Source organism: Dermacentor silvarum, chromosome 1 (assembly GCF_013339745.2).
Source record: "Dermacentor silvarum isolate Dsil-2018 chromosome 1, BIME_Dsil_1.4, whole genome shotgun sequence".
Taxonomy (NCBI): Eukaryota; Metazoa; Arthropoda; class Arachnida; order Ixodida; family Ixodidae; genus Dermacentor; species Dermacentor silvarum.
Window position 1 is genome coordinate 374,131,380 of NC_051154.1, and position 23,649 is coordinate 374,155,028.

General features: G+C 48.3%; 1 pseudogene; it reads right to left on the bottom strand.

The window, feature by feature from the left end:
* Window positions 1-13,187: 13,187 nt before the first annotated feature.
* On the bottom strand, window positions 13,188-22,332 carry LOC119445667 (uncharacterized; annotated as a pseudogene).
* Between the last annotated feature and the right edge of the window lie 1,317 nt (window positions 22,333-23,649).

Genomic DNA, 23,649 nt, shown 5'->3' on the forward strand with positions numbered 1-23,649 from the left:
CTGTACCCGCAGTATCTAGAACACACGCTCCAGACCTCACGTGGTGGTTGGGCCCAGGAATGCCGCAGTGGCGGGTGGAACCAGATACCTGGGGCAGTGATCATATGCCAATAATGATTGGTTTGCGTAGAACGTGCATAAAGAAGATTCGACGACGAGTAACAGTCCCGCATTGGGATAAGTTTCGGGAATCTTCGATTGATAAAGTACCCTCAGAGCCCTCGGAAATTCTTCCTGCTTTGCAACAACTGCTCCGGAGTAACACCACTGTAACCACAGTTGACGAGGAACAACCTCAACCGGACCTCGCTCTTTTGCAACTTTGGGCAAAGCGACGTCAGGCAGAAGTGTATGCGTCGAGGAATCCCGATGTACCAGGTAGCCGTGCACGTGCTAACCATATAGCGGCGAAGGCGCGTCGGCACGAAAAGCAGCTTTCTCGACGACGATGGTATGAGTGGTGCGAGAATCTTGGATCGGGCATTGGAAACAGAGCACTTTGGCGTACGTTTCGGTCAATGGAACGCGGTCATAAGCAACCTGACCCTGCAGCGAGCGTTAGGTTAGCGATGCAAAGTTCGCCACATGAATTTGCATAACACGCTGCTAGAGCGTTTTTCCCGAAGTACGATCACGCGTCAGCTATAAACTGCCCCGAAATCGATGAGTCTGATGAATCCGAAATATCCAGCCCTTTCATCATGGCCGAATAGCGGCGATTGAAACTTCGAAGAAACGAACATCTGGACCCGATCGTATTCCTTATGAGGTTTTCAAGAACATGGAAGGAGCAGCTCTCGACGCACTTCTTCAGGCTATTAATAAAGTATGGGAGACTGGAAACGTTCCACCTGACTGGAAGCATTCAATTGTTGTCCCGATTCCGAAACCAGGAAAGTCTCCAAATAACCTGCAGTCTTTACGCCCAATTTCACTAACCTCAACTGTCTGCAAGCTCGCTGAAAAGATGCTGGCCACACGTGTTTCCTGGTGGCTTGAACGCCATGACAAATATCATCCTGCTCAAATTGGCTTCCGTTCTTACTTGGAAACTGAAGACGGTCTTTCTATCCTATCAGACGATGTTTTACAGATTTCACCACACAGTCACGCTGTGCGCACGGTAGTAGCAACAGACATAACGAAAGCTTATGACAATATAGACCATGAAATCATTATTGCCAACCTCATCGACCTGGGACTTCCACCGCGGGTCATAAGATTTATCTACTCATTTCTTCATAAACGCACATTTGCGATTAGAGTAGATGGAAGGCAAGAAGGGTATTTCACATCGAACAGAGGAGTCCCACAAGGTTCGGTTTTAGCTCCTCTTCTCTTCAACGTTGCTCTAATGCCTCTAGCCTGGCAACTACACCAGATTCCAGACGTGAAGTTTTTAATCTATGCGGATGACGTCACTTTGTGGTCCGTGCATGAAGATGTATCTCGACAAGCTCAACAGCTTCAGGAAGCCCTTGATGTTCTGCACAACTACGCTCGGAAAGCAGGGTTGGACATTTCCGCCCAAAAATCAAGCAATGTTGTGGTGGCCAATAAGAAAGGACGCACAAGAATCACGCAGCACCCCTTTACATTTAAACTCGGCGCAGTGACAATCCCTGAGATTTCTGAGGTCCGCATACTGGGTCTCGATATTCACCAGTCCGGCAGTGGTGCACACTGGCTCCGTAAAATCCGACAGACTTCGACAAAAACCCTTCACCTTATTCGTCGCATTGCAGCAAAAGCAGCTGGAGCTCGTACTGACGTAGCTCGACGGCTGGTACGTGCAGTCTTGCAGCCAAGAATTTTATATCAAGCACAATTTCAAAGGCTAACTTTGGCACAGTTGGCACAGTTAGAGACGATTAATCGCGATGCTATGCGCACAATCACAGCACTACCACGCATCACTCCGATACCAACCTTACAGGAACATGCCCAGCTCAACACAATTGCACAGCTAATTTTGCAACGTGAAAAAGCACGTGAAATAAAAAAGCAACTTGTTCCGGCTGTCGCTGCGTTGCATGCTCATTTTCAACGCGGCTCTCGGATTGACCATCAGTCCTATCCAATGCCTCCCTGGGAATTCACCAGCATCACAACTAATAAGCCAACAAAGTTACGACGCAGCGATACAACAGGTATTATTGACGACCACAATATCATCGATGCGTCATGCGCTAACACCTGCAAAGTCTATACGGATGCTGCTATTCTCCCAGACGGCGGGAGGACATCATTCCTTAGTACTACGCATAATTTGATCAGCGGCCACCAGCGCTATTTATCTACGGAATCCAGCGCTCTAGTAATGGAACTTCAAGCCATCCACGACGCAGTGCAAGATGCGACATCTAAGCTGCCTACCATCAAACAACTAGATATCTTCACTGATTCTTTAGCGGCTATTCAGGAACTGAAGAAGGTTGACAAGGCGATGGAAATCTGCGAGACAATACACACTATGAGTAGAAGAACAGCTACTTGCGTGAAGGTACACTGGATTCAAGGCCATGCAGCGAACCCTCACAACATTGCTGCTGACCAGCAGGCACATTGCCCTCCTAATCCAGACCTTCCGTCTATTCCCCTCCCACCTCAACCCCTTAACTCGCTCCGAGCCCGTAAAAATTTTCTCCGGCAGGACACACGCGCTCTTATCCCCCCGTGTGTCTGCTCCCTCCCCCTTCACCTTACTAGGGCGGAGGAAGTTGTGCTTAGGAGGCTTCGGGCCGGGGTGGCCCTTACACCGGCTGTGATCTCAAGGTGGAACTGGTCGCATTTACCACTGGGTGCTACGTGTCCGTACTGCTCCGTCCCTGTGATGGAAGCAGATACATACCACCTAATATGGACATGTACTGGTTTACAATCGGAACGCTCGCGTCTCCTACTGCAAGCCGGCCTCCGCTACAGTGTGACAACCAGCTATGACCGCTGGATACATGATAACAGATTCCACAAAACACTGCTTCAATTCATACACAACACAGGCCTCACAGCACACATATAATACACATATACACGTCAAGAATTATGCCTTAACGGCAAGTCTTTATCGCAATAAAAAAAAAAAAACCTGATTTAGAAGCGAAAGTATATCAGAGAGCTACACATTCATTCAGATCGTGTTAGGCTCCTCCTTTCAGGTGCAGAAATGTCAGGACACGCATCTTTCTTTACATTCCGCAATGTAAACACTTAGCCAAGGGTTGAATGCACCACCTTTTTTTTTTCTTTGCGGAAACATGTTCCGCTGAAAAGAACTTATCAATAGTGGAAATGAAAGCATATATTATAGCTTATGCATTATAGTTACAGCTACAGAGAAATTAACCAAACTTTTATGTCAGGAAAAAGCTTTATTCCAGACTCTCTATTCAGAACGTTTCGAGATAGCAACTTAGCATTAATTTTAATTCCAATGTACTTTAGTGTCATGCCGTTTCCCTCATGACAATTATGAATCGCTGCAACTAATTCAAACCATGCTTTTAATGTTTATTCCCATGGTGAAATGCTTGCCTGCTCCTTTGCAGAAACATGTATTTAGACCCGTTGCATGCCACTGGTCTCAAATTTGTGTGTACATTTTCTCTGCACACAGGAAAAATGAATTTAAAAAAATCCAGAGCCCTTCCACTATTGTGATGATGGAAGCCAGCGAAGCTGTGACTAAGGTGGGTCTGCTGTAGTGAATATTGCTATAGTGAATTTATATATTATCATTATTTATTAACTTGCTACGGGGAAAAGACGTAAGCAATATATTTACAGGATATTTACAATAACTGTAGCGTCTGACAAGATGATAGTTGTTGGTGTCGCCTAGCTCGCGAAATTAAGAGCATCGTCTTCTTTGGAGTAATCGTACACGTCTTCATCAGTCAGTCACAATATTGAGCGTCTTCGGCATGTTCGTCAAAGAGCAAGGACACCGGTGTCTTGTTTTCGCCCGGCGCGATGGCCAAGTAGTGCGTTTGCTGCGTCAAGTCCGCCCGCGACGCCGACGAGATTTCTCCCGCTCCTCTCGACGGCTCATGCCCACATATCCAACGCAGGTATGAGCCAGACGTGATTTCTTTCTTAGCTTCCTTCTTTCTTTCGTGCTCTTTCTTTCTTTCTTTATTGTCCCTGGCTCACACCCGCATATCCAATGCGGGTATGCGCCACACGTGATTTTATTATCGTTAATCATATTCATGACGTAACTGACGAGCATGTGATGTTATTGATGTCATGACCTATGAGTCATTTTACTCATCCGTTTTGACACCTGTGAGAGCAGTATTCCGGGCAAGTTGGTAATCCATTACTCAAGTATTACTTGAGTAATGGATGTAATGTAATGGAGTAATGGAATACAAGTATTACTTGTATCCATTACTCAATAATACTTGAGTAATTGACACCTGTGTTAAGGCACAATTGGGAGGAAACCGCCACGCACATGGAGCCGAAATGCTGATGATGCTAGTTTTCTTTTCTTCTTTTTTTTTTTTGTTTTTACACGCGGACACTGGGGTAACTAGCCCTTAATAGCTTCGCTGTAAAACACATGCATGCAGGAACAAGTTTATTTGAACTTTGCAGAACTTTCCAAGAGAAGTTTACTTTATTCTCTTGGAGTTGCCTGTTAGATCTCGGTATTGCGCGAGCCCACTTTTGAAACACGTCTTTGCACGCCGGTGCCGGGAACAATGACACTTTTTCGGCGGATGACCGGTACTCAGAATTGCACTCAGGAACGAAGCACCAGCGTTCAGTTTTCTTCTTCGTTTTAGAGTGTTACTACAGCTCACAAATGCATGACCCACGTAAAATAAAAATCCCGTAACCGATAAAAAACGACGCAGCAGCAACCCCGTGATGCCACCGCGTTATCCTACGGGGAATCTGCGACGGCCGTGGCGGCACAGCCCCGATGGATGGATGGATGGATGGATGAGGCTGAACCCTTTAAACCGGGCGGTGGCATACGCCACCTAGCCATGACTATTAACATATTTTGTACATTGTGGTGGGTGAAATTTCACCCCTGCCTTGATTTTATCCACCAATCAGATAACCTCTGTTTGGTTATTTCTACCCGCTTAAAGTCTATTTTGCCTTCACTGTCCCTAAACCCCAATGCTTTGAAAAAATCAGCCCCGTTGCCTTGCACTGTAGGGTTAAGCCCTTTACAGAAAAGTATGAGGTGTTCAGCGGTTTCCTCTTCTTCTCCACACGCACAGCACAACGTGTCTATACCTTGGCACTTGACTCGGTACATCTTAGTCCGCAATACTCCCGTCCTGGCTTCAAACAACAAAGAGCTTTCCCTAGAATTATCGTAGATATTTTCTTTGGCAATTTCTTGCTTGAAAGTTCGGTATGTTCTCAGTGCTGATTTCGTCTGCATCCCTGTTTTCCACAGACCCCTCTCTGTTTCCTTAACCTTTTTCTTAACCGCTGTTTCCTGGTTTGCACCCCTCCTGCAGTCCAAATATTTGATTGACAGTTTTCTGGTCAGCTTCCTCCATTTTCTATCAACATTCCTCATGTACAAATAACTGAAAACTTTCCTTGCGCACCGCTTTTCTGCCATTTCTCTCAATCGCTCCTCAAATTCTATCTTGCTGCTGGCTTCCCTGCCCTCGAATGACGTCCATCCCATGTCACCCTGTACCCCCTGATTTGGTGTATTTCCGTGTGCTCCCAGAGCCAGTCTACCTACCCCTCGCTGCTTAACTTCCAACCTTGCTCGAACCTCTGATCTCATGCACAGGACCTCATTGCCGAAAGTCAAACTAGGGACCATCACCCCTTTCCAAATCCCTCTCACCACTTTGTACCTATTGTAATTCCACAGTGCCCTATTTTTCATCACAGCTGCATTTCTGCTACCTTTAGCCGTCACATATTTTTCATGTTCCGTTAGGTACTCAGCCCCATTGTTTATCCACACTCCAAGATATTTGTACTTATCCACCACCTCCAGCGTAACTTCCTGTATCCTATGCTCGCTGCCCTGATTATCATTAAAAGTCATGACTGCCGATTTTTCTTTACTAAACTTCAAACCTAAGCTATCTCCCTCTTTACCACAGATGTCCATTAATCTCTGCAAGTCTTCCTTGCTGTCAGCAATAAGTACAATGTCATCCGCATACATCAGTCCTGGTAATGACTGTTTAATCCATTCTCCTTGCTTGAAATAGGAAAGGTTGAAAGGTTGATTGGAAAGGTTGATTTTTTCTCTAATCCTTGTAAATATAGCAAGAACAACAGAGGTGACAGAGGGCACCCCTGCCTAAGCCCCTGCTGTATCTCTATAGGCCCAGATACCTTGTTTTCCCATTTTATACGCACCTTGTTACTTTTATAGATATCTTTTAAAAGATTTCTTACTCCATCTTCCACCTCTAGAGTGCCCAGTATGTCCCACAAATCCTTTTGGATTACACTGTCATAGGCTCCCTTGATATCCAGAAATGCAAGCCATAGGGGCCTGTGTTCCTTTTCTGCAATTTCAATACACTGTGTCAATGAGAACAGATTATCTTCTAACCTTCTTTGTTTTCGGAACCCATTTTGTAGTTCCCCCAGCACCTCCTCGCTCTCCACCCATGCCTGCAGTCTGTCCTTTATAATCTGCATCACCACCCTGTAAACCACTGACGTCACTGTTATGGGACGGTAGTTGTTTATGTCGGCTTTGTCCCCCTTTCCCTTATATATCATGCTCATCCTGCTCAGTCTCCACCCGTCGGGGGCTTTACCGTCCATTATCATTTTGCTCACTGCCTCTCTTAATGCTATCTTAGATTTTGGGCGCAATGTCTTTATCAACATAATTGGGATGCCATCAGGACCTGTCGACGTGCTACTAGGAACCCTCTTCTCTGCACTTTCCCACTCGCTTTGTGCCAGTGGAGCCACTGCACTGACTAGTCCATCCTCACCTGATTGAGCACATGCTATGTTTCGTTCTTTAAATTTTTCTGTCATCATTGTTCTTATATGTTCCATTGCCTCATCTCCCTCTAGTCGAACACCTTGAGCTGTAACTATAAACCTCTGCTCTAGGCTAGTCTTATTACTCAAGGAGTTGAGATGTTTCCAAAATTTCTTCGCTGCTTTTCTATCCTTTTTGTTTACTTCTGACAACCATTGGCTCCCCTTTCTTCTGATCTTCTCATTGATCAAATTGGATGCTTCCCTTCTACAATTTAAGAAGTTATTCCATTTTCTGCCTACATCAGCTTCTGGTTCACCCCTCTGCTTTGAATATCTGTGTTCCCTGGATGCTTCCTGACGTTTCTCTATGGCCTTCTTAACCTCCTCATCCCACCAGCTCTTGGGTTTACGTCTTCTGTTCCCTTTTGTCCTGACTCGTACATTAGTAAGCTCTAGCTCAAATAGTCCTGTTAAATTTGCATACGTCCCTTCTGTTTTTGTATCCTCTGAAATTACTTCCTCAATTTGCTGGGTTGCTATTTCAAGCTGCTTTTCCGAGTAAAATATCCCACCTGGTTGTTCATCTTGCCTCCTACCTACTTTCATTTCCCTTCTAAAACTCACCTTAATACGTTTGTGATCACTACCTAGACTTCTGGAGCCATATTCATCTATGCTCATTACATTTAGCCTATCGTGCATCCTAAATGACATTAGTGCATAATATATCGTCGACTGCAGGCTCCCTACCTCCCATGTTATGTGCCCTTCACACTTCTCAGTACTGTTGCATACAACTAAGTCATGCATTTCACACATATCCAGCATCATGTTGCCTGTTGAGTCTGTGTACCTGTCCATGTCTTCTATGTGTGCGTTCATATCTCCTAGTATAATAATCTCGCACCCTTCTCCTAGCTCATTAATGTCACTTGATATGCATTCCAGCATTTTTTTTTTGTTTTCCTCTTTGGCATTTGCTCCTGTCGACAGGTATACAAAGCCAAGGAGTGTCTGCTCTCCTGCAACTTTCCCTTTTAGCCATAAATGCTCCTTGCATTCCTGTTTGACCCTTTGCCAGTTCATACTTTTATGAATGAATGCACCAATTCCACCCCCTTTTCTGCTGCCCTCTGTTCTATTGCAATATTCCCATGCATAGTCAGGATTACAGGGAAGTTGCTCCATGTCCCTAAGATGTGTCTCCACAAACCCGTATACCATCAGCTTTTCTTGCCTTAGTTGCTCGTCTATCTCCTCCCACTTCAGCCTATTCCTGCCACCTTGCATGTTAATGTACCCTATGTCAGAATGACCTTGCCCCTGGTGCTTACGTCTATTTCTTCTACCGATTCTACGTTTCTTGAATCTTGGAGCCTCTCTGGGTCCGTCTTCGTCTACACTGGTGGTCTTAGGGCTCTGGGTCCCCCCCCCCAAAAAAAAAGCCGTAGCTTGGCGCCTTATCCTACTACCTACGCTCCCACCCGTGGCACCACTGTAGTGAATGCCATCCTGTGTAAAAGGGTGGAAGCCAGACTCGTACACTTCCCGGTTTACCTCCATTATGCCGTACCCATGTGGTCTGCTCAGACCCCTAATGACCCGGTTAGCCTCAAGCACCCTCCATTCCATCCCGCTAGCCTCGCCCCGGACATGTGGGATTGTGCATATGGTTACATGCACATTCGCAGAGGTTTCTCTGAGTTTACGCAACCCAACCTCTAACTGTCCGTTTAGGTTCTGGCTCCTTCCCTTCAGCACATCGTTGAGACCAGCATGGATAACGACCAGATGTTCATGCTCGAGGTTGTCCGATACCACCTTCTGAGCTTTTGCCATTGCGTCAACCATGCACTTCCCTGACTGGGCCTCCACCCTCACCCGCCCGTCTGCCTTCACTGTTGTAAGGACGCCCTCCTTAACCCTAGCTACGTTGGAGTCCCCCACCACTAGGACCCTTCGCTCTACACGTTTGCCTCCCGCCTGCGATTGTCGTCCTCCAGTTCGCGCTAGCTGGTTCTCCACCCGCCGTGCGCCACTGACACGTGACGATGTGCTCCCCGCCGTTCGTCCCTTCCCACCCGAAGCCTGCCGCACTACCTCGCTGTAGAGTTGTGGAACCGCCATGTTGCCGCCGGCTCTCGCCTGCTGTTCAACGGCCCCTAGGCGTCCCTCCCTGCTCTCATGGCATGCCTCTGCCTGAGTCTCCGCGCTGTCCCCGCCGCCTGAGCTGACCCGGGATTACGCACCGCCTGTACCATTAGCGCCTCCACCCGCTCTTCCAGCACGGCCCGCTTTTCCCGTTCTTCTTGTAGCTCGCCAGCTATTCGCTTTACCAGGACGGCCTCGGTCCCCTCCCTGTGAAGCAACTCGCCGATCCGAGTTTCGAGCTCAATTCGCCGCTCTCGCTCCACCTTCAGCTCCCCTTTGAGCTCTTCCACACTGGCTGCCCATTCCCCTTCCATCCGCCGCACAGCTCCCTTAAATCCTTCACACGACCTGCACGCGAAGCTAGCCTCCTCAGCGTCGGCTAAACTGGCGAAGTGCGTCTCGTCCAAATAACATCAACGTTTGCACTCCTCGCACTGCACCAGCTCGTCATCACCCCTGTCCTTCCTAGCCTGCCGCACCATTGTCCACCCGTCCACCTAACGAGAAAGCCCAATAAAATACCTGAACAAAGCCCCACGGTAAGCCGTACGGCAAACTCGCTGTCCGGCTACCTCCGCTAGCTTCCTTAACGCGGTTTAAAACTGCCGCTTTACACTGCTTTCACCATGCAACACGTGCGCCACAACCCGCTTCCAAAAAAAAAAAAAGATTAAACTATTCGCTACCTACTAACGTCCTACCAAACTAACCAAGAAACTAAAAAAGCATGAAAAATAATATATATAGATAGCTCGGGTACCCTAACACTTCTATCAACCAAATAAGAATAAACAAAAATTGAACTTATTCACTGCTCCTGCTACGCTGAGCTCCACTCGGCCACGACCGTCCTGTTCGGCTTCACTCGAGAGAGTCGAGTGAAGTCACGCCGCCTGCAGCAGCGCCCCTAGCGGCAGCGGCGCACCGAGGGACGCGCGAGACTAAATACCGACCACAACATCGCCCAAAGTTAGCGGTATAGAAAACATTATGCTGGCAACTCTGGGCTGCTCCCCAAAACTAGCTCTTTCATGTACCCAGAATGGAGGCCGAAATTTCCTAGTCAAGTCGACCAGTTGAACAGGCGAAGTGAAACTCGCTGTGCATTTTTTTTCGCTGCTGTCCATATGATTAACGATGGACCCGCCAATGCGCATTGTTCTGTTTATAATATATTCTGTGTTTGTTTGTTTTAGCCAGGATTGGCGTTATTTCGCGAGCGCTCACATGAATTCACCCGTAGATTGTTAAGACTGTCAACAACTTCATCTTCAGCGATGCCTTATGTCGTGTGTGGCATGTGCGATCATTTCGATGAATCGTCTTGGTGGCGACGATTGTTGACCCTTTTTGTGTATGTAAGTGGTCGATTGTGCGTAATAAGGAATCGGTTAGTCGCATTAACCTGTATGTGTGTTTATTTGACCAGAAATTTAGTTCGCTCCGCCGTAATGTTTCAGGCTCTTTCTATGTTCTCAAATTGCGCAATCTGTTCACATCTGTGCGCCCACTAACCTCATGATTCCAAAAAGTCACGTTAGAAACATGATCTTTCCGTTTTCTTGAACCAGTAAGCTGTTGCCGGTTAGAGCTACGGGAAGTCCGCGTGGCAGGTCGAAAAAGTAAGGCGACTGTTGCAATGCACCTGTAGATCGTGAGCGCGTTTGTCAACGCAGATTATAGGCTGACTTTATTTGAACTTGTAAATCGATAAGTCGCGCAGTGTGTGCTGCTATGAGATTCAGAATATGCAAAGGCACAAACGGAACCGAGATCGAGTTTTCTCAGACGTGCAAATGTTTTACAATAATCGGTTCAGGTCAGCCTGCTAGCTGGAACCATGCAGTGCTGATGACATGCTGATTGCAAAATAAACTGCACCACCATAAGCTTAGCAACTTCCTTGCGGAATAGATAGCATTACATTTGCTAAATGTTTTGAGCATCGACAAGAGCGAACGACCTACAGAACGCTGATTTACGCACAGCAAGATATGTCAAGGACGGGTGGGCTGGACCAGGGAAGCTAAGAAACCGCCACAACAAACAGGTGGGAGGGCAGGTAGGTGAATGGCTTTGAAGTCCACGCAGAAACAAATATAGGAATGCTAGGCGCCGCCACGCCATTCAAAAATCAGGTGAATGTTGAAGAGTGCGACCGTGACTAACGTAACAGAAAATAATTTTAAGAATGGGGGGGGACCGTATAAAAGGCGTCAAGAACGATTCGAGAGAGCGTCTCGTCACTGCCCGATCGCTCAGCACCAGACGGCCGTGGCCAGTCGCCTAGCTGAGGCTCACCTACCCTGTCGTTACACGTGCTAACTTAGATTTCTCATAAATAAATGCAACATAGTTTCATTTCTCTTCAGAATAAGCTGCAAGTGTAAACCTTGCGCCCACGTTCATCTCCTGCGTGCACACACGTTGAAATCTGGCGTACGCACGTACGAGGAGGGGGAGGCGATAAGAAGGCGAGCGCGCATGCAGTCGCGTGACTTCACTAGGGACATCTCCGACTCGCAAATCTAGGCAACCGCTCAAGACGAGATCTGACAACACTGGTGTGTTCTGGTGGGGATTTAGTTGGTCCCCCGAGGGGACCCTGTCTGGCAAGGGAAACGCGCCGCACTTTTCACACCTCCCAATTCTAGCCACCCTAGCCAAACTACAGTGCCTAGTACATACTGGCTAGTGTGCCGAGGGCGGACTTGGAGAAGGCCCCGACGCTAATGATTTGCGGCGGCGCCCGCTTGGCTGCGCTGCTGTGCGAGTGGGTGCATCTGCGTTCAATCCGCGCGCTCCCCAAGCGCTGCGAGGCTTTCAGTAAGCCGAGCAGCGCGAAGGAAACTTTTACTTTTTCCTTACATTTGGAGCGTTCTTTACAAAACGCTTTATTCGATAAGAACTACGTGATTTCCTTCACAGTGCACGCATTTTGCAATACCAAATTAAACATTAAAAATAAACTATGGGGTTTTACGTGCCAAAACCACAATCTGATAATGAGGCACGCCGTAGTGGGGGACTCCGGAAATTTGGACCACCTGGGGTTCTTTAGCGTGCACCTAAATCTAAGTACACGGGTGTTTTCGCATTTCGCCCCCATCGAAATGCGGTTTCAATACCAAATATAGATCACTTTGTGACGCTCCCGCCCGCAAGAAACTCAACTTGTCAGTAACCACCCAACCGATTATTTTTATTTACTTTGCTTTTGAGAGCAAGAAATATCGCAGAAAGTCCAAGAACCGCTACCACATAGCCTTCATTCGACCAGACTTGAAGTGAAAACAAAGAATGACAACAATGCCAAGCAATAACCTAACACTAAAGCAACGTCTGACATTCTGAAGAGCCTTGTTACGCTGGCAATCAGAAGTTGAAATCGAAAAAAAATATGGCAGTGAAATTTAAAGCGACACCCTCGATTTGTATTAAATAAACATTGATATTTGAAAATGCCTCTAAAGGGCTGTCTTTGTTGAAGACAAATAATGAACAACTTAATGAAAATTCTACTTATTACAGCAATAAAAAAAACTACACAGAACTTATATTAGCTTTTCAAAAACTGTTATAATGACATAGCTTAATGTAATAATAATGCCGTTTCAAATTTTAGGGCACCTGTTGTGCTTACAATGAACGCACAACATTAGAAACTAACATTTTCTTATATCTGCTACTTTAAATTGTTTCTCATGAAGGGCTTAACTCCCAATACTACAACCACAATTTATCATACCTCAACCGATCGCAAGAGCTCCCTCATAATTCAACTAACCCACTTACAAGATAGCTCAGTGAGATGTTAAGAACTGAAGCACTGTATTCAACGCAGCACGTAAAGGCTGGTATGCCCAAAGCATGCAACCGGTTTCTCATTTTGCATCCTAAATAAACAAGCTACTTCTAACAAAGCTGTATTTTACACCACTGCTTAGGGGCTCTATACCAAAGAGTCGGGCCAGTGGTAAGTGTATGAATTAGATATAGGGATATGTGGAAACTATAAAAATTATTAAAAATATGAAAACAAGAATCAGGGCAAGTTTGCATTTACTGCAGACATCAAACATAAATTACTTTATTTGCAGAACATTGAACACAATAATACAACAAATCAGGTACTACAGAAAGGGGTCAAACCAGAATTATACACACTTCGCGCTACTGGCAGCGGCGCAACTTAAGGCATTTTTGTCGCTGCCTTTGACCTTTTCTTTCCTTGTTCAGGCCCTTAACAAAAAATCTGAACCTTAACAAGACATAGAATTTGACCACTTCGGACAAATTTTCTTTTTCATGGCTAGAGCAGCCAAGCTGCGGCAGTGAGATCGAGAAAACTCTCTTCATGCAGAATGTTCTTGCTAAAGAAGACGGTGAATTCGTCCTTGATTAGCTTAACTGCAGTGGAGAGGGCGGAACTAGGATAAACAGGCCCCCCATTGTCAAAATGAGCGGTAAAGTGAGAGCTCTCATCCATGTTTGCATCATTTGGTGTCACACAAAGGCAAGATGCGCACTGTGGGCATGCATTTTTTGCGATTGTTTTTCTCGCCACATAGCCGGCAGCATAGTAGAGCAAGGCAGCGTTACTTTTCCTTTCTACGTACCCGGCATGCTCAATGGCCTCCTCAACTTCATCAACCTTTCCATGGTCAAATAACTCATCAATAATGTTCAAAAGTGGTAGTGCCCCGATGCTAGGCCGTGATGTAGGTGCTTCGCTCAACAGTGCTTTGATAACATCCGGTGAGCAGTTTGTTCCTCTCGGTGGCTTTGCCAGGTTATAAAACGACATTAAGTTAACAGTTACCAGAAACTGTGACACGGTAGGGTGGTCATTACAACCGGATGACTGCCTTATAATGCCGAAAACATTTTCCAATTCGTCTTGACTTAACGCGACGTGAAGAGGTAATTGTACCCTACAGTGGAGCTAAGATAAGATAGCAAGTCTAACGTACTTCTGATCGTAATCCTTAGCCGACAAGCCATGTTGTCAGTGAGAAATCCGCCCCCAGCTGGTTCCGCGTGCCGCTCGCATGCGCTTAGGTAATCTAAGAAATCTGCTAGGAACATTTCGTCTGCATTAGACTTCAGAGCCTTTTGGCTCGTCCTTGAGGTCATTGTGCGGATAAGCCGGTTCATTCGCTTGATGAATTCCTCTGTTGGTTGCACATTTGTGTACATGGAATGTATACGTTTCCTGTGCACATAGAGTCCTTTGATCACCTGATCACCAAAAAGTTGGAACGCTAAATCTACTCTCATTTTATCAAAAGAATTCGGCTTCAGATGTGCAGTCGTTATGTTGGGCATAGCTTTCAGTGTAACATTGTCACGGTCCGACTCCCAGGCTGTCTCGATAATACCACTGTGAACGTGGCCAGACGGGGTCAGGTAACCCTTGGACACAAATCCATTCCGCACATTTTTCAAAAGGTGTGGAAAGTCTGAGCCGAAGAAAAGTTGTATTTTAGGGTCCACAGGGTGCTTCGTACTGCTTCTCAGATGATAATCAGACCCTGTTAAAAACATATTTTGTACATTAGTTAAGTATGAAATGATGCGAGAACGGAAGTTTTTAAAAGCCAGCAACACATACTTAAAGTTATGTAGGTGAAGCCTAGATAGTGTCTGAGTGTAATAGAGTAGCACATTTTTTATATTTACAACTGCGACAGGATATCAAGCTTTAAGCTTTCGAATATATTAGTAGGAAAACAGAAAATACCCACTTTAGTATGATGAATATCCATTGCCGCCTACATTTTAAGAAGTTCCAATTATACAATAAATGAAGAGAACTTGTTAGACAACTATATGTGGAAATTTCAAGCAACTAAAATTTTGCTTTTAGGATGTTCATTATGCCTACACACAGGCTGACAGTATTAGTAAATGAGCAAAATTAATAATTTGCTCACCATGTATGCCAAAGATCCGCCACATGCTTCTGTACCATCTTGCGCCGTCACAAGTCACGGAGTCGACATACAAGCCTGCTTGTTCAGCCAGGACGGTGCATTCGACTATAATTTTTGCCAGCGTGGCTGCTTTTACATTGCCTTTCGAGGCAAAAATGCCAAGTATTTGTGTCCAGCTCCCTGAAAAATGGACGGGACCAATGATAGTGTGAGATAACCATGTTGTTGATGCCATGAGTTTGACAGCAGACTCTGCTAAAACAACTTACCGGTGTAGGGTTGAAACAGCACAACCATCCCGTGGTCTGCAAGCACACCCTTGTGGTCACTGGCCGTGTGATCCCCAAGATCCACGAAGCCTTCAATGTTACCTGAATTGTTATAAAAAGCATCATTACACATCATGCGGAACGTAAGCTGTCATAATGCATCAAATAAAATGCAGTCTTACTTGATCTGAATTGTAGAAATAATGTAAGGCTACAAGAATGACTTGTTGAATCACATTGAGATGTTCCGAGAGTTTAATCTCGTCCACAAGCAGGCCCCCATGGCGGCTGAAGGTGTCCATGCTTTTGGTATTTTCGCTTAAAGCCGCAACAACCTTGGTGTTCAGACCAAAACCACCCTTGAATCGTTGCAGATACTTCTGCAAGCAACTTCGCCCAGGCAGAATCATAATGCTTTGCTTCCGAAGGTGCTCGTAGAGCTTTGGGCTCCGCATTCTCATTAGCAAACATTCGACAATCCACTCATCATCATAAGTCATGCCTGTAACATAATAGCCACCGGAACACGCGCTGATGTGTTATCACTAACAGATTGCATATGCGGCGTGTTACGTCATCACTAGGTTGCTATAAAAGAGTGCGTAGGAAATAAAGGGCAGTGTTTTTCCACCTTATCAAGCCTGCTGTTTCGCTTCGGCTGCTCCCCGCGAGTTGGCTATGACAGTGGCGACGAGGATGAAAGTGTGATCTGCTGGTGCTGCCTGGAAATTACCCTGTTGAGGCTGTGTTCTCTACCGTATATCAGTTGAGAATGCCTGGAGTCGGCAAGCTTGAGCCGTTCGACGTGGGAACAACCAGCTGGGATGAGTATCAAGAGCGGGTAGAACAATTTTTCATAGCCAACGACGTTGAAGATGGAAAAAAAGCGAGCAGTACTTCTCACCTGTTTGGGACCTGCCACGTATTCATTACTGCGGAACCTGCTGTCACCGTCGAAGCCGTCAGAAACAAGCCTGTCAACGATCCTTGACGAACTGAAGAAGCATTTTTCGCCGAGACCATCGGAAGTGATTGCAACGTTCAAGTTTAATTCAAGAATACGTCATTCTGGTGAAACGGCTGCGGATTTTTTCGCTAGCCTGAACAAACTTGCTGACGATTGTGCTTTCGGCACGTTCCGAGACAGAATGCTTCGTGACCGCATTGTGGCAGGGATCAACGACGAGACAACGCAGCGACGACTGTTGGAGTCACCAGATTTGAACCTTGATACCGCAAAGAAGACAGTTATCGCGATGGAAGCGGCGAACAACGATTGTCGCGCGCTGTCAACGGCCATGCCAATGACTGTTGCGCCGACGAATGCCGTGTCACGTGATACAGGAAAGCAGAAGCATAAACCTGTTTCATGTTTCCACTGCGGAGGCGAGCATCTGGCGACGCAATGTCGACATGCAAGTAGCGTCTGTCACAAGTGTCGAAGCAAGGGGCACCTGGCGCGAGTATGCAAGGGCAAGGCAGTTACAGTTACGAGAGCAAGCGGTTCAGCGTTTTTGTCCCGGAAGCATCAGTCAATCCATACCGTAGACGACGAAGAAAGCCGCTCTGAGACACCGGCACCGCAAGTCTACTAATTGTGGCAATTGCGCGCACCGGCTCACGACGGTAGCCCGTACCGGGTTGAGGTCTCCGTGAATGGAACTTCCCTCATTATGGAACTCGACACAGGAGCAAGTGTGTCTGTCGTGTCGGAAGAGACCTTTCACCGCACATTTCCGTCATGTCGCCTGGAACCGTCAAGCGTCATGCTGAAAGGTTACACCGGTGAGCTGTCCCCGGTGCAAGGCGTGTTCACCGACTTAAGTGTGCGATCAGCCTGCCTGCCACTGTACGACTAGGAAACCATGAGTGCCGGGACGTGTTGTACGTCGTCCCAGGACACTGCCCGTTCCTGATGGGACGTGGCTGGATGAAAGGCCTCGTAATTGAACTGCGCAATGTGATGGACGTTAAGGCTATCGCGTCGGTTGAGGGACTCGTCGCTGAGTATGCGAGCGTTTTCGACGACGCCTTGGGAACATTCAAGGGAGTGTCCGCGAAAATAACAATCGAAGACAACGTGAAGCCGAGGTTCTTCAAGGCTCGTCCTGTTCCGTTCGCAATGATCGACCGCGTCAACGAGGAACTGATGCGCATGGAACGAGTTGGAGTGCTGCGTAGAGCACTGCACGGGCCGATTTTTGCGGCCCGGGCCCGGCCCGGGCCCGTTTTTACATTGGGCGGCCCGCCCGAGCCCGATCAAAACTTTTATGGCGAGACCCGGGCCCGGCCCGGGCCCGGAAATAATCTACGTTACCCGCCCGGCCCGGCCCGCCACCCCTTTACCTTAAGCCCGAGCCCGGCCCGAGCCCGACCCGAGCCCGACTCGAAACCGGCCCGAAGCCGGCCCGAACCCGGCCCGAGACCGAAAAATACATGTTTTTCAGAGTTGAGAAGCCCGAGAATAACTCGCAGAAAGCCCGAGCCCGGCCCGGGCCCGCGTCAAAAAACCCGAGCCCGGCCCGGGGCAAAAAGCACACGCCGTGCCCGAGCCCGGCCCGAGCCCGTGAAAAAACTCCTCTACCCGGCCCGGCCCGTGGGCCGGGCCGGGCCCGGGCTTGCGGGTAAGCCCGAGCCCGTGCAGTGCTCTAGTGCTGCGTCCAGTTAAGACTTCGGAATGGGCTGCGCCTATCGTGCCTATCTTGAAGCGAAGTGGCCAGATTTGGATATGTGGCGACTTCAAGGTCACTGTTAATCTCGTGACAGTGCCTGAAAAGTACCCGATACCACGCGTTGAAGACCTGTTTAGCCGTCTTAGCGGTGGCGAGAAGTTCAGCAAGTTGGACTTGAAGGATGCGTATTTGCAAGTTCAACTGGACGAGGCATCCCGCAAGCTGGTGACAACACACCAAAAGGACTATACCAATACACGCGTTTGCCTTTTGGCGTCACATCTGCTCCTTCAATTTTCCAGCGGGAGATGGAAAACCTGCTACAAGGGCTCAGACACGTTGTGGTGTATTTCGACGACGTTCTTGTGACTGGACGCGACGACCAGGACCATCTAACAAACGTGGGCCTAGTCCTAAGCCGACTGAAGCAAGCTGGGCTTAAATTGAAGCTTGATAAGTGTATCTTCCTGGAACGGCAAGTTCAATACCTGGGTCACGTTGTGACGGCTGCGGGGTTTCAACCCAACCCTGAAAAGGTAGAGGCTGTGCTGAAGGCCCCTAGACCCAAAGCTGTCAAGGCATTACAGAGTTACCTAGGCCTAGTCAACTTTTACCGCAGGTTTCTGCCGGGGCTGTCTAGTGTGTTGCATCCCTTGAACGAGCTGCTTGTGGCCAAGGTGCCTTGGAAGTGGCGTGAGGACCACGAACGTGCTTTCCAAAAGAGCAAGGAGCTACTTGTTTCAGCAGCAGTGCTGGCGCATTATGACCCCAAGAAGCCCGTGGTTCTCGTATGCGATGCGTCACCGTACGGCGTTGGCGCCGTTCTGGCCCATAGGGAAGACTCGGGGGCTGAACGACCAATCGCATTTGCATCACGAAGTCTCGCGCCAGCCGAGCGTAACTACAGTCATCTGGACAAGGAGGCTCTTGCGCTCATGTTTGGCGTAACCAAGTTCCGACAATACCTCTGGGGACGCGAGTTCGAGGCTATTACGGACCATATACCATTACTGGGCTTGCTGGCTCCGGACAAGCGCGTGCCTGAGATGTGTTCACCGCGTATCATGCGTTGGGCGCTGATGCTTGGAGCATATAACTACAAGCTCATGTACCGGCCGGGAGCAAGCATTGTCAACGCGGATGGTTTGAGTCGCCTACCACTACCAGTGTACGCTCAACCTGTGGAGAGGTCAGCGGAAGTTTTCATGCTGGAGGCTGCTTATCCTCGGGTACTGCGGTCGACTGTAGTCGCGGAAGCTACGTCCAAGGACTCAACCTTAGCGAAGCTACGAGATGCCTTATGGTCTGGAGCTGAGCTACGTGACCCCGAGTTCAGGTTCTACGCAGATCGAAAACTTCAGATGAGCGTGCAAGAAAACTATACTTCTCGGGTCGCGGGTGATCATCCCAAGTGCATTGCAGCAAGAAGTGTTGCGACTCCTTCATGAGGGGCACCCTGGAATGACCAAGATGAAGGCTATCGCCAGGAGTCACGTCTGGTGGTCCTCGTTGGACGAGGACATTACTGCTGCAGTTCACCAGTGTCAGGTCTGCCAAGAACACCAGAGGGTTGCGCGGCCAGTAGCGATGATGCCATGGCCGTTTCCGGACAGACCATGGTCTCGCCTTCATATTGACTTCGCTGGACCTTTGAAGAACCGCTACTTGCTGGTCGTTATCGATGCATTTTCAAAGTGGATAGAGGCCATGCCTATATCTACACCATCGGCAGAGGCAACTATCTCGTGCCTGAGGGTTATGTTTGCCACTCACGGATTGCCAGATGTAGTGGTGTCTGACAACGGACCAGCATTCGTGAGTGAGGAATTCAGAAGCTTCCTGCATCGAAATGGCATCAAACAAGTACTGACACCTCCATACCATCCAGCGTCAAACGGGGCTGCAGAACGGGCAGTTCAGTGCATCAAGTCAAAGCTAAAGAAATCGACTGAATGGAGTTTTACATGCCAACTTGCTCGTGTTCTTTTCAATTACAGGATTACTCCCCACGAAACTACCGGGTACTCGCCAGCGGAGCTGATCATGGGCCGTAAGTTAAAGACTGCTCTAACGTTGCTGCATCCAGACATGAGAGCTAATGTCTTGCTGAAGCAGCTCAAGCAGAAGATTGTCCATGATGGTGGAGCTCGAACCACGCCGCCCGCAAGACTCGGAGACTACATCTACGCACGGAATTTCCGTTCGGGTCCAACCTGGATGCCAGCAAGAGTGACTGACAGAGCCACCGATAACGTCGCTGAAGTCGTTTTGTCAGACGGTAGGTGTTGGCGGCGCCATCAAGAACACCTGCAACCGAACTTCGCCCCATTTAGTGCGCCTCCTTGGACTGCCGCCTGCGCGACAGACTTCTTCACCGCCGCCAGGGTTACCGCCTGTGCAACAAGCTTCGTCAACCACGGAGTACGTGCCGGAACGGGCGGGTGTGCAACCGGCTGTGCAACTAGTTCCGCTACCCAGCAAGTGTGAGTCCGAGCAACCGAATCCCGTTGCTGAGCCGTGTCTTGAAACATGCAGCGAAAGTGGAACAGTAACACGCGATCTGGTTGTCTACTACCCATGACAGTACGCCAATGCTGCGAAGAAGCACGAGGGCAAAAAAAAAAAACAGTTGTGCGTTTCTGACCACGAAGGAGACGCTAAACTTTCGTTGTTTTTCTGCTTTTGTTTGTTGGTGGGGAGGAGTGTAACATAATAACCACCGGAACACGCGCTGATGTGTTATCACTAACAGACTGCATATGCGGCGCGTGTTACGTCATCACTAGGTTGCTATAAAAGATGAGTGCGTAGGAAATAAAGGGCAGTGTTTTTCCACGGTATCAAGCTTGCTGTTTCGCTTCGGCTGCTCCCCGCGAGTTGGCTATGACAATGCCTTTAAGAAATTTTCGTATTGCAGCCAGGAAACAAGTTCTCACAGCTAGCTGCTGCTTCTTCGGGAGTGACTGTATTTTTGCCTCAAGAGCTTCTTCGCTCAATGCATTGTTTTGCTCCTTCATTTCAGTCACCTGCTGCTGAACATTAGCCAGGCTTTTCTTCGTCCTTCTCAAAGCACGAGAAATATTCTTGCACTTTTTTTTGTCATTGCAAGGATCACTTGTCGTTTTTCTTCTGTACATGCTGTTCTGCGAGAGCTTTCGTAAATATTTGCAGTGGAAGCATGAGTTTCCTTAGACATCGGTGGTCAGCAAGCATTTCTCTGCAAAGTACATACTTCTGTATGAAGTGTGCTTGCCTGCAACAGGTATCATGCCACATCCATTACAAAGGTCAGGCAGAGAAACTTCTTTGATCAATGCCTCTGCCTAATGGCGGGCTGTGAACACACGCTTTTCCTTTTCCCTTCCTCGGAAGTGAATTGTGGCAATTACAGAACCGTGCTCACGCAACGGTTTCCCAAGAGGAGTCGCCATTCTTTCTATGAATAGCTTAGAGAAGTCACCGGCTTCAGTCTCGCAACAGGCATAACTTAAAGTGTCATTTGATGCAGCAGGCAACTTTATCCATGTCACCGGAATCAGAACTCCATCGAACGGGTGCTGAACATCGCTTGGGCACGGCGACTGCGGTATGACTTCACCGTCACACATTGATCTTGTAGCAAGGCATGGCTGCTCGGAATCAGAACGCTTCTGGAGTTCCTCCGATGCACCTCCACGTGCGACGCAATGAGAGTCAACCCGCGTGTCGTCATCGTCGACTGCAGAGCACAACTCGGGATCCGCCAGCTCGACATTTCTCTTGCGTTGTTTAGGCGCCGGTCCTTGGTCGCAAAGATTTCGCACCTTCCTTTTCAACGTCTTCTTAGGCAAAGATGCGTTGGGTAATATTCGAATACTGTAGGAACAGTATCGGGCTTCAGACGTGGCTTCTCTCGGGCGAGTTCGTTCACGACACCGTTCGCCGTAATCTGAAAAGATCGTTCGATGCAGTCCTTCTCAAAATGTCTTTCGCACACGATAGCCTTCGGCGTCAGCCTTCTGTCTGCCCTCTTGATCCTACTTTCCCATTCAGCAAGCTGTGCTGTGTCCGCCAGTGCGGTGAACAAAGACACCTTTTCTTCGTTCGAGCGATAACCGCTTCGGCACAACGGCACAAAACACGTCCTTTCTTTGCCTTGCCGCTTAGCCTTTAACACCTCGGGATGTTGCTGCTCACATTTAACATCTTCTAAATTTACAATCCAAGAGACGATGCCTGTCAAACATTGATTTCACACGTATGACATTACCTAAGCAATCGGGCGAGGCTTCGGCAGCAATGGGGCGACAGGTGCTTGGCGTCTTCCATGCACCCACACGGCACGCAGCGTCCCTTACTGCCCCTGCGCGCAGTCATCGCGGGCGGGGCCACCCTCTCCCGTACGGAATGCGCGCGCTCCGCACACTAGCCAGTATATTCTAGGCACTATAGCTACAGTGTACTAAAAGTATTGGGTAGTGGCAGTAGCGCACCCAGGATCTCTGCCAGGGGGGGTGACAGTTTGCCCATACCATCTAAACAGCACTAATTTCGATTTCTTCACGTGAAATTGTCAATAAAATGCTCTTTTTGCGAGTGTGCAGACGATTGCGCGTCTTGCATCTTAGTTGCAGTACTCAAATGCGTAAGGAAAGAAAAGGGGTTAAACAAAAACGGGGGGTTAAGTCGGCCTCAGGGGGGGGTTCCAACCCCCGAATCCCCCCCCGTCGGTGCGCCACTGGGTAGTGGGTTCAGGAGAGGGCGCGCGCCATACGTTGGAGTGAAGCGGCGAGTGTTGACAGGTCCCGGATGTATGCGGTGGCGCTGCGGTAGCGTAGGCTGTAAGGTCGGCACTCCCAGCATGGCGGCAGTGTGTTGCTTTTGCTTTGTTTGCGTCGCTGTGCTGTGCTGCTGTGCTCTCTGACCTCGCTTGCCGAAAGAAGCATCCCCTGTAAAAGGGGTACGACAGATGCAATGCCTGGCCGCAGACGTCAACGTCATTGCTTCGCTCCCGGGTCCAAGACTGGATACCAATGGACGAAAGGCGAGCAGCCGTCACTGTTCGCGGTTCCGAAGGATGAAAATCTACGAAAACAATGAGAACGGAACCTACACCGAAAGGACAAAGCATTAGACGAAACCTGCTCAGTCTGTGAGTTGCATTTCGAACCGTCATGTATTACAAGAGACTTTGTGCACATCATAAATGGCGAAGAGGTCCGTATCCCTCGAGGAAAGCCGGAATTGCTGCCCAACGCAGTGCCAACTTTGCTTCCGAACACGCTGAGCTATCTATCCAAGAAAAAGCCGCTTCAGAGGCCCCCGAGGAAAAGAAAAAGCGCAAGTATTTGCCCCGTTGAAGAGAAACGACCTTTAAGTTGCGATTTTGCGTGTGACCAGGAAGCGAGCGTGTCGACGGCCACGCCAGACTCTCGAGCAGACAGCGAAACGTCTGTACAGGACGATTTTGCGAAGCTGGATGTTCCTTCGGTATACTGGAGCTGCCACCGCATGCCTGATCACAATGGGACCGTTTATTGCAAGTTAAAAATAGGAGAAAATCGAAATGTAGAGTCGGAGAGGGTGGTGGTGCTTTCGCAGGACGACGGGCCTGGTGTCGCATATAGCGCGCACCTATGCGGCCACTTGGTCGAAGCAGGACGCATCGCCAGCTGTGAAGAAGGAAACCTACTA